Source organism: Phyllobates terribilis, unplaced genomic scaffold (assembly GCF_046119375.1).
Source record: "Phyllobates terribilis strain yellow unplaced genomic scaffold, ASM4611937v1 Scaffold_1__5_contigs__length_1240528914, whole genome shotgun sequence".
NCBI classification, from domain to species: Eukaryota; Metazoa; Chordata; class Amphibia; order Anura; family Dendrobatidae; genus Phyllobates; species Phyllobates terribilis.
Window position 1 is genome coordinate 973,269,299 of NW_027362761.1, and position 14,273 is coordinate 973,283,571.

The following is a 14,273-nucleotide window of genomic DNA, read 5'->3' on the forward strand; positions in this document are numbered from 1 at the left end:
TCTAAGACCTACGGAATTTTTGCCAGCATGTTATATGCTTGGGGTTACCTTTTTTTTAAAGGGTGTGGTTTTACGGGAATGATGTAGAGATGGGAGGGAAGTCATTCCCCATACCTCCACCTCAGGGTGTGGCTGAACAAGGTTTAAATGTTCAGTCAGTTTGTTTTCCTGTGTGGAGTGTGTATTCTGGAGATTGAAGTCTCCAGGCTGTGTGTGGCTGATGCCAGAGAGCATCACCGGAGGACAGGTGTTGCTGAAACTTCACAGGACTATCTGCAGCCAGCAAAGGCATCTTTTGTTTTCCCGTTAACCCCAAGAGGGACTGTTTATTTTTATGGGACGCTGCTGGAGTTTATGCCGCACAATAAACCCGCAGGAAGTTTATCCAAACCGTGTGTCCTGAGTCTGCCCCCGTAGAGCCGAGCAAGTCGCTTTACCACAGCACATACAGAAACCAAATCAGAATCCATTTTTCTAGCTTTGTATATTAGTAAATCATAACTGAATTTTGATTGACATTTGTTTGTTCCCAAAAACAGTTTTGAAATATAATGCTCAATGTGCCGAAGATTTGTCTATTAATTCCCTATATTTAGTCATGTAATGTATTCTATTAAAACCTTTATCAATTATGATTTACTGCCAACAGTTACCCCTGTTACAATACAGGTGTATATAAATCTAATATATAAAGCTGAATGTGTGTGTATGTATGTATGTATGTATGTATGAACAGTGGTGGCCAAAAGTATTGGCACCCCTGCAGTTCTGTCAGATAATACTCAGTTTCTTCCTGAAAATGATTGCAATCACAAATTCTTTGGTATTATTATCTTCATTTAATTTGTCTTCAATAAAAAAACACAAAAAGAATTGTCCTAAAGCCAAATTGGATACAATTCCACACCAAACCTAAAAAAGGGGGTGGACAAAAGTATTGGCACTGTTTGAAAAATCATGTGATGCTTCTCTAATTCGTGTAATTAACAGCACCTGTAACTTACCTGTGGCACCTAACAGGTGTTGGCAATAACTAAATCACACTTGCTGCCAGTTAACATGGATTAAAGTTGACTCAACCTCTGTCCTGTGTCCTTGTGTGTACCACATTGAGCATGGAGAAAAGAAAGAAGACCAAAGACTGTCTGAGGACTTGAGAAACCAAATTGTGAGGAAGCATGAGCAATCTCAAGGCTACAAGTCCATCTCCAAAGACCTGAATGTTCCGCAGTGTCATCAAGAAGTTTAAAGCCCATGGCACTGTGGCTAACCTCCCTAGATGTGGACGGAAAAGAAAAATTGACGAGAGATTCCAACGCAAGATTGTGCGGATGGTGGATAAAGAACATCGACTAACATCCAAACAAGTTCAAGCTGCCCTGCAGTCCAAGGGTACAACAGTGTCAACCCGTACTATCCATCAGCGTCTGAATGAAAAGGGACTGTATGGTAGGATACCCAGGAAGACCCCACTTCTTTCCCCGAGACCTAAAAAAGCCAGGCTGGAGTTTGCCAAAACTTACCTGAGAAAGCCTAAAACGTCTTGGAAGAATGTTCTCTGGTCAGATGAGACAAAAGTAGAGCTTTTTGGGAAAAAGCATCAACATAGAGTGTACAGGAAAAAATAAAGAGGCATTCAAAGAAAAGAACACGGTCCCTACAGTCAAACATGGCGGAGGTTCCCTGATGTTTTGGGGTTGCTTTGCTGCCTCTGGAACTGGACTGCTTGACCGTGTGCATGGCATTATGAAGTCTGAAGACTACCAACAAATTTTGCAGCATAATGTAGGGCCCAGTGTGAGAAAGCTGGGTCTCCCTCAGAGGTCATGGGTCTTCCAGCAGGACAATGACCCAAAACACACTTCCAAAAGCACTATAAAATGGTTTGAGAGAAAGCACTGGAGACTTCCAAGGTGGCCAGCAATGAGTCCAGACGTGAATCCCATAGAACACCTGTGGAGAGATCTCAAAATGGCAGTTTGGAGAAGGCACCCTTCAAATATCAGGGACCTGGAGCAGTTTGCCAAAGAAGAATGGTCTACAATTCCAGCAGAGCATTGTAAGAAACTCATTGATGGTTACCGGAAGCGGTTGTTCGCAGTTATTTTGGCTAAAGGTTGTGCAACCAAGTATTAGGCTGAGGGTGCCAATACTTTTGTCTGGCCCATTTTTGGAGTTTTGTGTGAAATGATCAATGATTTGATTTTTGCTTCATTCTCTTTTGTGTTTTTTCCTTGCAAGCAAATTAAATGAAGATAATAATACCAAAGAATTTGTGATTGCAATCATTTTCAGGAAGAAGCTGAGTATTATCTGACAGAATTGCAGGGGTGCCAATACTTTTGGCCACCACTGTATGTGTGTATGTCTGGGATTGGCATCTGCACCGTCGCAGCTACAGCCACAAAATTTTGCACAGTCACACGTCTGGACCCTGAGAGCGTCATAGGCTATGTTGTGAGGCGAAATTTTAACCCCGCGCATTCCAATTCACCAAACAATTTTGCACCTATCTACATAATGGGGAAAAAGTGAAAGAAAAAGTGTTGGAGGCAAATTGACAGTTGCTACATGTGAACAAGGGAGAATTAAAGAATGAGAGCGATGGCGCCAAAGAGTATATACCGTACAGTTGCTAAGGTGGGGCCCCGACATGGGATACTCACCACACACGGGGATATGAACACACACACAAAATGCGCCACACACTACCACGTGCTTGAACACATATACCACCCTCAGCACACACAAAACTCATCTCACAAAGATTTATCAGGCTGCCAATAGCAACCAATCACAGCTCAGCTTCTATTTTGCTACAGTTAATTAATCTGAGCTGTGATTGGTTAATATAGGCAACAAAGGACATTCTCAGTATAACAAAGCTTGTGTAAGGTAATAAGATGTCAGTTAGGGTGTGTTGGTGGAAAGGCTGATGTCAGTCACATTACTTTTATGAGAGAGGATATAGAAACTGCCAGTTACAGACTATTTTTACCACAATAATGCCTCATAAGAAAAGGATTTTCATGGCACGAATGTCAGCTGATGCGAAAAGAAAAGCTGCATTACGGGCCAATGATAAATGTGAAGACCAAGAAACAAGGCTGACACACATGAGAACAGCAGCTGCTTCCTCAAGAGCCAATGAACTTTCTGAGCAGAGGGAAGCGAGGCTTGCAGACAAGAGAACAAGAGCTGCTTCCTCAAGGGCCAATGAGCAGTCTGGCTCCAGACAGAAGAACGTTTGGAGCCATTACAGGTAAGAGGAGTGTGTATGGTGCCGGAGATTGCAGTATGCGTAGACACTGAAGGCATTCCGCGATCTCCGGCGCCATACTTACATACTTACCTGACCGGGAGGAGCATTGCCGCGGGGCGCCTCTCTCTTCGCCGGAGACCGCGTGGTGCTCCGGCGCCGCACTCCTCCCCCGGCCTCCGGTAGAACAGGACGCAGCAACGTTGGAGCACAGAGAAGAAAAGTGAGTATAACTGTTTATTTTTTTTGTATGTGTGTACAGCGTCAAAGGGATGCGGGGACCATGCATACCAGGATTGGGGGTGAGGGGGCCACGCATACCAGGATTGTGGGGTGATGGGACCAGGCATACCAGGATTGTGGGGTGATGGGACCAGGTATACCAGGATTAGGGGGTGAGGGGGCCACGCATACCAGGATTGGGGGATGAGGGGACTATGCATACCAGGATTTGGGGGTGAGGGGACAACGCATACCAGGATTGGTGGGTGAGGGGACCATGCATACCAGGATTGGGGGGTGAGGGGACCACACATACCAGGATTGGGGGGGTGAGGGGACCATGCATACCAGGATTGGGGGTTGAGGGGATCATGCATACTAGGATTGGGGGATGAGGGGTACCACACATACCATTATTGAGGGATGAGGGGACCATGCAAACCAGGACTGGGGGGTGAGGGGTGCCATACATACTAGAATAGGGATGAGGGGTGCCATGCCTTCCAGGAATGGGGGTGAGGGGTAACATGCATACCAGGATTGAGGGTGAGGGGTGCCATGCATACCAGGATTGGGGGTGAGGGGTGCCATGCATACCAGGATGGGGATGAGGGGGGTCATGCATACCAGGATTGGGGGTGAGGGGTGCCATGCATACCAGGATTGGGGGTGAGGGGTGCCATGCATACCAGGATAGGGATGAGGGGGGTGCCATGCATACCAGGATAGGATGGTGGGGACAGGAGGGGGGTAGCACAAATATCAGGATGGGGGCAGCACATACCAGCATGGGAGACCATATACCAATAAAAATGCTCTCCACACGGGCATAGAACGGGTTCAATAGCTAGTAATTTATAATGTGCAATACCTTATTTCAGCTCTTAAAGGGATTGTCCCATAAACAACAAATATCTGCTATTTACAGAATAGGTTATGAATGTATAAGGGGGCCAACTGCTGGGGCCACTGGAAATTCCAAAAAACTTAGGTTAAAATGTCTTTTCAGCTCTGCGATTGACTGCAGTGGTGATGTGTTCTGTTGACGTGATGTCACCGCTGCAGCCAAATCACAAAAATGGGAGAAGTAGCAGAGAACCTGCACTGGACCTGGAGAGGATGAGTAGTATCTGTTTTTTTTTTTTAATAGTATCTAATCATTTTAGGACCACTTTTCTAAAAGCAGAAAACTCCTTTAATTCTCACACAGCTGTCATTCATAATGATTTCAGATTAAGTAATTTCAGTACACATCAACATGTTATTCTGCTGGCGAACACATACTGGGATAATTTCTGCATTGACTTCCTCTGGCTTCTCATATTTCTTTCCTGGATGTCTGCAATAATCCGGTCTACTGCTTTTTGCTAGACCAGGAAGATCCAGAAACTGACCAGTAAAATATTTGTGTGTTTTTCTGAATGCGCCTGTATGATATTTAGGCTTCCACTATTATTCGTACTCCATAACTAGGTTGAGTGTGTGGGGCGGTTGAGAGACCGTTTCTGTGGCTTTCTATGTACCGTTACTCACATCAGATAGCTTAACTCGACTGAAGAGGCACGTAGGAAGATTCCAGAAGACGATTTATTTTCCAGCTGAATTCTTGTAGTTATGCAAAAATACCGTAGGTAAAAAGAACTTATTCTGAACCAGAGATGCAGACACATGTGCTTCTTAACATGGCTGACATACAGAATAAGGAAGAAGAATGGAGGTGTTACTGACATCAGAGCTACATCAGAGTCGCATGGAGAGAGGGAGGGCAATTTCTAAAAGGGGCAAACCCTATTGCAAGGCAACATAACAACAACACAATGATAACTTAATTCTGTATAGTGTTTGCCCCCTTCCTGATTTCTTATTCTTTTGCATGTTTGTAACACTTAAATGTTTCAGATCACAAAACAAATTTAAATATTAGACAAAGATAACACAAGTAAACACAAAATGCAATTTTTAAATGAAGGTCTTTATTATTAAGGGAAAAAGAAATCCAAACCTACAGGGCCCTGTGTGAAAAAGTGATTCCCCATCCCTCCCCTTCTTAAAACATAAATTAACTATAGTTTGTTACATCTTTGGGAAGCGGAGTTCAATTTCCCTAGCCACACACAGGTCTGATTACTGCCACACCTGTTCTCAATCAAGAAATCACTTAAATAGGACCTGTCTGACAAAGTCAAGTAGAACAAAAGATCCTCAAAAGCTAGACATCATGCTGCGATCCAAAGAAATTCAGGAACAAATGAGAAACAAAGTAGATGAGATCTATCAGTCTGGAAAAGGTTAGAAAGCCATTTCTAAAACTTTGGGACTCCATCAAACCACAGTGAGAGCCATTATCCACAAATGGCGAAAATATGGAACAGTGGTGAACCTTCCCAGGAATGGCCAGCCAATCAAAATTACTCCAAGAGCACAGCAATGACTAATCCAAGAGGTTACAAAAGACCCAACAACAACACCCAAACAACTGCAGGCCTCACTTGCTCCAGTTAAGGTCATTGTTTATGATTCCACCATAAGAATGAGACTGAGCAAAAATGGCATGCATGGCAGAGTTCCAAGACGAAAACCACTGCTGAGTAAAAACAACAAAGGCTTGTCTCAGTTTTGCCAGAAAGCATCTTGATGATTGCCAAGACGTTTGGGAGAATACTCTGTGGACTGATGAGACAAAAGTTGAACTTTTTGGAAGGTGTATGTCCCATTACATCTGGCGTAGAAGTAACACACCATTTCAGAAATGGAACATCATACTAACAGTAAAATATGGTGCTGGTAGTGTGATAGTCTGGGGCTGTTTTGCTGCTTCAGGACCTGGAAGACGAACTGTGGTAAATGGAACCATGAATTCTGCTGTCTACCAAATAATTCAGGGCACTTGGGTTATGCAGCAGGACAGTGATCCAAAACACACCAGCAAGTCCACCTCTGAATGTCTTAAGAAAAACTAAATTAAGACTTTGGAGTGGCCTAGTCAAAGTCCTGACCTTAATCCAATTGAGATGCTGTGGCAGGACCTTAAAAAAATGGTTCATGCTTGGAAACCCTCCAATGTGGCTGAATTACAACAATTTTGCAAAGATGAGTGGACCAAAATTACTCCAGAGTGTTGTAAATGTAAAAGATTCATTGCCAGTTATCGCAAAAGCTTGATTGCAGTTGTTGCTGTTAAGGGTGGCCCAACCAGTTATTAGATTTAGGGGCAATCACTTTTTCACACAGGGTCCTGTAGGTTTGGATTTATTTTTCTCTTAATAATAAAGACCTTTATTTTGTGTTTACTTGTGTTATTTTGTCTAATATTTAAATTTGTTTTGTGATCTGGAACATTTGTAGATTGTGAGCACTCGCGGGCAGGGTCCTCTCTCCTCCTGTACCAGTTGGTGACTTGTTTTTGTTCAAACTATTGTACTTGTTGTTTGCTATGTATACCCCTTTTTCACGTGTAAAGCGCTATAATAACAAATAATAATAATTTAAGTGTGACAAACATGCAAAAGAATAAGAAATCAGGAAGGGTCAAACACTTTTTCACACCACTGTGAGCTGTGGGACACATTCACATATGACACTACTGCCCTCCGCAAAGACACCACTGGACGGACGGGGGAGCATACGATGGACCTCATTAATTTCTTCATGTTCATGAGCTTTAATTGGTTGCTATTTTAATAAATAAACATTTGTGGCACCCCAGGGGTCTGGTTTCCACAGTAATGTAATGTTATGTCTGAGAGCAGGTGGGAGGTCCTTTGGTCAGGGATCCTGTGCATGCCACACCTCCTGCCCAGTCTTGGGAGGGGAAGAACTTCCCCTATATAAACCCGGGGCTGAAGCAGGGTTAGGAGTCAAGGAGAGTAGAGACAAGAGACAGTCATAGGAAGAAACAGCTGGAGCTCAGTGGGAGCAATACTACTACGAGTCAGGGGCTGGCAGCTGCAGAGCTCGCCCTGACTGAGAAGCTTTCTTACCGGACCCGGCGTCCGAGGCTGTGGGGACTAACTCTTACCCAGCAGCAGAAGCCGACCGGCAGGGGATTTCAGGTCCTCAGGCCCAGAAACCCGAAGGCACGGTCACACGTGTGGGACCAGCACCGCCATCGTGGAGCGGAAGCCAATAGAAGGCCCCGAGTCACCGGCCATACGGGTGAGCACCACACGGTACACTCAGGGACGTGGGCTACTTATATCCGCTTCTAGCAAGGTAGCCAGAAGAGTACAGTCAGTTTGGGAGGCCTACAACTCCGCCTGGCCAGGGGAGATCCCATCTGCTCAAGGACTGACCAGGCCCCGTTCGCTAGCAAGTACTCCGGGAGGGTCTATCGTTGTTACCAGTAAAGACCCTGAATTACACCGCACCGTCTCTGAGTGGTTCCTGCTACCCCCATCTTCCACGTCGGCTGCCCTGAGGCCATACCCCTCCCGTTGGGGGTTATACTATCACGCTGCACAATTCTACACCGGCCTCAGCGGTCTGCCCTGCAGCGGCAGCTCCATAGCTGCAAATCAACGGGTGGCGTAGTCGACACTCAAATAACATCTATCAAGACTGCCACACACTGAGTCTGACCCCCTGGGCACGGACCGGGTCCCCGCCACTCGGAGACTACAACCCTCATCTGATCCGGTTCCGGGTAAGCCCCCGTGCGCGAGACGCTGCGCGACACAGCAGGCCCAGGGGCGCGTCACATTATCTTATACAAACCACTAAAGTGAAATAGGGGTCTGTTCTTGTTGCCCATCCTGTAAATACAAAGCTTTGGGGCAGAGATTTCTGTATGTTCCTGTCTAGATGGTACTTTGTGTGTAAGTGATTCATACCTACAAATAATAATGTAAAAGTAAGTAGGTATCCTGCTTAGTTTTGTATAAATCATGTCATGGAATATTGATTGGTCATGTCATTGCGTAGGACCATGGGGGGCAGGTGCCACTGAAGGAAACATGCAAAGTGCAATAGTCAGCACATTTACAGTATCTCTAAAGTGATGTATCCAATGAGCGCTATGCCCTCCCTTATAGCATACCTGGCGACACATCAGTGCATGTATCCTGCCTGTTACATTGTCCTTCATGGAAACAGATGTTAAAAATATACAGGGTATTTGGTTACAGTTCAGTTTCACTTTTCAAGAAAGGAAAATGTGCAGCTCATGATGTTTTGCAGGAGGATAAGCAAACAGTAGTGAGGGCCTAATTTCTATTCCTGTAAATTCTTTGCATTTCTAGTGAAAAATCTATTTGATAAACTATATTTTCCATTTTTGCCTTAAAAGGGTCAATATTGACTTTTAGGATTGCTACTTCCTATAGGTGGCACTAGAGTTCTAGTTCTCTTTCTCTCTGAAGAGACAATTTGCATATGTCCCAGAGGAGCATTGTGGCTCAAAAAGTCTCCTCACCTTGACATGCTTAACATGTCATTCTCCCCAAGGAGAAATGTTAGCCCTTAGATACCGGTCTGACGCCTCTCATCCAGCCAAACCAGAATTCACACTTTGCACTGACGAGGGGCAGCACCCCAAAACACAGTGTCTGCAAATTTCTGGTTCTGGCTTTTATCCTAAGTCATTGGACAAGGCTCATTAAAGGGTCAATATTGACTTTTAGGATTGCTACTTCCAATAGGTGGCACTAGAGTGAAGAGACAATTTACCTTAAAACAAACATTTTTGTCAACAACTCATCTTAACAGTATTATCTGCGACATTGGGTTTCGATGTCATAGATAAAGTAGTGGTCCGGAACTAAAATTTATTTTACTCCTAAATGACCATTTAATGTCATAATCTAATCTCTTGTCTACTATTCCTTAATTAAAAATTCACTACCATTCCCTCAATACTCTAACTGCTTTACTTTTATTTTTTAACTGATTCATCTTTGATGACGCTTCATTTCAGAATCCCAGTGCATGCTGGGATAGTCAAACGAGTCGTCATTCGGGGGCAGTCACTGCCACAGCCTCAACCCCCTCCTTGAAACGAAGCATCATCAGAGACGTCCGTCCAGGTGATGTATATTTGTGTAATGAGGGGGTGAGGCCTAAAGATACAATTATTAGGCAGCTTGTTTTCCTCAGACAAAATGGGCCAAAAACAGAGAAAAGCTAGTTGGACCTTTTTGGGTTGAAGATGGACTCAAAATCAACTCATAAACCTACTGCCAGATATTAGAAACCATGATTTTTATGCAGGACAATGCTCTATCGCATGTATCGAAGTGCTCCACTTCTTGTCTGCCAGTAAAGACCTTAACCGGTTCCCGACCGCCCACTGTACATAAACGTTGGCGCTGCCTGGGCTCTGTGCAGCGCCGACGTTTAAAAACGGTGGGTGGTCCCGCAGCGCTCAGGATCCCCAGGGTCCTGCAAGAGCTGCGGTTCCGGTGCAGAGCGATAGCTCTGACAGGGGACATCATCGGGACCTGATTGGATCAGGTCCCAATGATGTTAACCCTTTGCTATCTTCTATATGCTGCGATCTATAGTGATCGCGGCATATAGAAGATAGTGAGAGGAGAGGGGATCGTCAACTTACCTCTCCGACGGCCCCCTGATAGCTTCCAGGACCTTCCGTTGTTATGGCAGCTGGAGGTCACATGAGCGCCTCCAGATCTGCCATATATGGTGTCCTGCTAGGCTCAGCCTGCAGCTGAAGCCTGGCAGGACACACTGACTGTGAAACAGTCAGCAAAGATCTCATCCAATGTAATACATGTCTATTACATTCTATGAGATCAGTGATTAGAAAAATAAAAATTAAAGTCCCATACAGGGACTAAGTAAAAATGTAAAAAAAAAGTAAAAAATTTTTTTTAAAACTGTTAAAAAAAAATCACAAAATAAATAAAAATAACTAAATAAAATATTAAACCAATAAATCCGTATATTTATGCAAAAACAAAAAAAGTACACATATTTGGTATCGCCGCATCCGAAACAACCCGATCTATAAAACGGTCACACTAATTAACTCCTTCTTTGCACACCGTAATAAAAATAAATAAAAAACGGAGCAAAAAACTATGCTTTTTCATCATATCGCCAAACAAAAAGGGGAAAAAAATGCGATCAAAAAGCAAAATGAAAATAAAAATTGTACCACTGAAAACGTCATCTTGTTCCGCAAAAAAAAGCCGTCATACAGCTCCATCAGCCGAAAAATAAAAAAGTTATAACGCTCAGAATAAAGCGATGCAAAAAACTATTTTTTCTATAAAATTGTTTTATTTTGTAAAAGCGCCGAAACATAAAGAAAATATACAGTAAGTGTAGTATCGCTGTAAACGTACTGACCCGAAGAATAATGCTGCCTGATCACTTTTACCACACGCAGAACGGCATAAAAAAATCCCTCAAAAAACAATTCCTGAATTGTTAGTTTTTGTTAATTTTACCTCCCAAAAAATGAAATAGAAAGCGATCAAAAAATGTCACATACCCAAAAATGGTACTAATAAAAATGTCAACTCGTCCCGCAAAAAACAAGCCGTCACATGACTCTGTCGGCCGAAATATGGAAAAATTATAGCTCTCAAAATATGGCGATGCAAAAACTAGATTTTGCAAAAATAAGCGTCTCTTAGTGTGTGACAGCTGTCAGTCATAAAAACCCCATATAAATCTGGTATCTCTGTAATCGCACCGACCCGAAGAATAAAGTAATCTAATCAGTTATATCACACGAGGAACGGCGTAAAAAATAAATAAAACCAATTTTTCACCTGCTACTGATTTGTTTATTATGTCTCCCAAAGATCGCAGTAAGGCTCTGCTCACATTTATCCTGCGCTGAGCACTTACACCAGAGTTTCCGTGTAAATCTCTGAAATACGTGATTCAAACTGAACCCATGACGGAAGATTCCCTGTAATGAGGCAGATATAGGCCACTGTGAATGCCATCTGGCCTGTGATCCCACGGTGTCATTTGTTTTAGGCGTGCATAAAAGTGCGGTTGGCCACAGTTTTGTGCACTTCTGAAAACAAGGACACCGCTAAACAGAGGCCAGACGGAGTCCAGAGTAACTCTGCTGCCTCATTACAGTGAATGGATCCCGCAGGGGTTTCATCTGAATTACATCACTTGGAAATTTAGATGGAAACCCCGATGTAAGTGCTCAGCCTAGAGCGCCAGATAAATGTTCCGTAAAATGTTCCCAATAAAAGCTTCAACTCAGTCCTCAAGAAAAGCTAGTCCCCACTCAGGTCCGTCATCTGTTAAAAATATAAGGGACTTCCAAGTTACTGGTAGCAGAAAGGCTCTGGAAAAGCGAAATGGCCCTTGCCCCCCTAAAGAAATTCAGAAAATTTTGTGCTCCCAAATCCAAATGCCTATTCTACAATAATTTGTTCTCCAATTGTCAAATAGCGCTCCGTCCCCCCCAGATCTCGTCGTATGGCTAAGCGGTATGATACAGCCACATATGGGGTATTGCCACTTTTAGAAGAAATTGTGTGACACATTTCGGCACCATTTTTACCCATTGCCCTGTGTGAAAATGTAAAATCTGAGGGTAAAACATTTTTTTGTGGTAAAAATATAATTATGCTTTTTTCACTGCCCAATGGTATAAATTTAAAATTTAAAAAATACTCACTACTTCCCTAGATGAATTCCTTGAGAGGTGTAGTTTACAAAATGGGGTCACTTGTGGGGGTTTCTACTGTTTCGGCATGTCAGTGACTCTTCAAATGTGACATGGTGTCTGCAACCTATCCCAGCCAACATAGCGCTCCTTTCTCTTCAGAACCCGGCAGTACACCAAAGCAGTGGTTTTCCCCCACATATGAGGTATCGGCGTACTCAGGAGAAATTGCACAACAAATTTCATGGTGCAATTTATCCTGTTACCCTTATGATAATGCAAAATTAGGGAATGAAAAACATTTTTTTATGGGAAAAATGTGAAAATTTTATTTTTACGGCTCAATATTATAAACTTCTGTGCAGCACCTGGGGGTGCAAGGTGCTCACCACACATCTAGATAAGTTCCCTAAGGGGTCTAGTTTCCAAAATGGTGTCACTTGTTGGGTGTTTCCACTGTTTAGGCACATTAGGGGCTCCCCAAATGCGACATGGCGTCTGCTAATTATTCAAACAAATTTTACATTCAAAAAGTCAAATGGCGCTCCTTCCCTTTCAAACCCTGCCGTGCGCCCAAACAGTGGTTTGCCTCCACATATGGGGTATCGGCGTGTTCAGGAGAAATTGCACAACAAATTTCATGGTGCAATTTATCCTATTACCCTTATGATAATGCAAAATTAAGGGATGAAAAACGTTTTTGTGGAAAAAATGTGAAAATTTTATTTTTACAGCTCAATATTATAAACTTCTGTAAAGCACCTTGGGGTTCAAGGTGCTCACCATACATCTAGATAAGTTCCCTAACGGGTCTAGTTTCCAACATGGTGTCACTTGTGGGGAGTTTCCACTGTTTAGGCACATCAGGGGCTCTCCAAACGCAACATGGTGTCTGCTAATTATTCAAACAAATTTTACATTCAAAAAGTCTAATGGCGCTCCTTCCCTTCCGAACCCTGCAGTGCGCCCAAACAGTGGTTTTCCCTCACATATGGGGTATCAGCGCGCTCATGAGAAATTGCACTACAAATTGTGTATTCCATTTTTTCCTGTTACCCTTGTGAAAATAAAAAAATTGGGTCTAAAGTAACATTTTTGTGAAAAAAAGTTAAATGTTCATTGTTTTCTTCCACGTTCCAAAAATTCCCATGAAACACCTGAAGGGTTAATAAACTTCTTGAATGTGGTTTTGAGCACCTTGAGGGGTGCAGTTTTTAGAATGGTGTCACTTTTGGGTATTTTCTGTCATAAAGGCCCCTCAAAGTCACTTCAAATAAGATGTGGTCCCTAAAAAAATGTTTTTGTAAATTTTGTTGGAAAAATGAGAAATCGCTGGTCAACTTTTAACCCTTATAGCTTCCTAACAAAAATAAATTTTGGTTCCAAAATTGTGCTGATGTAAAGTAGACATGTGGGAAATGTTATTTATTAACTATTTTGTGTGACATATCTCTCTGATTTAAGGGCATGAAAATTCAAAGTTTGAAAATTGCAAAATTTTCTAAATTTTTGCCAAATTTCAGATTTTTTCACAAATAAACGCAAGTGATATCGAAGAAATTCTACCACTATCATGAAGTACAATATATCATGAAAAAACATTCTCAGAATCAGGGGAATACGTTGAAGCGTTCCAGAGTAATTACGTCATAAAGTGACAGTGGTCAGCATTGAAAAAATTGGCCTGGTCACGAAGGCAAAAACAGGCTCTGGCGTGAAGTGGTTAAAGATTAAAGACTAAGGACATAGCCCCTTCCTCACCTGACCTAAACCCTATTGAGAACTTGTGGGCCTTCCCTAAATGGGACATTTATGGTGAAGGAAAACAGTCACCTCTCTGAACAGTTTCTGGGGGCAGTGGTTGGTACTGCCCAAAAAGTTGATCGTCAACAGATTGAGAAACTGACAGACTTCATAAATGGCAGGCTTATGACTGTTATTGAAAAGAAGGTTGGATATATTGGTCACTGATATTTTTTATGGAAATGTCAGAAATTTATTTTTGTACATTTTGAGTAGTTTGGTTATTATTCTCAATTTAACAGATGAAAAACAATTTAGATGGGAAAATTTACATTTTTCATTTAGTGACATAATAATTCTGCACTAATAGATAGTCTCCTAAGAAAAACAAATCCTAACTTTTACTTTCTTAAATATTCAGGTTTAAGGCTTATTATCATTTTGGATTGACCA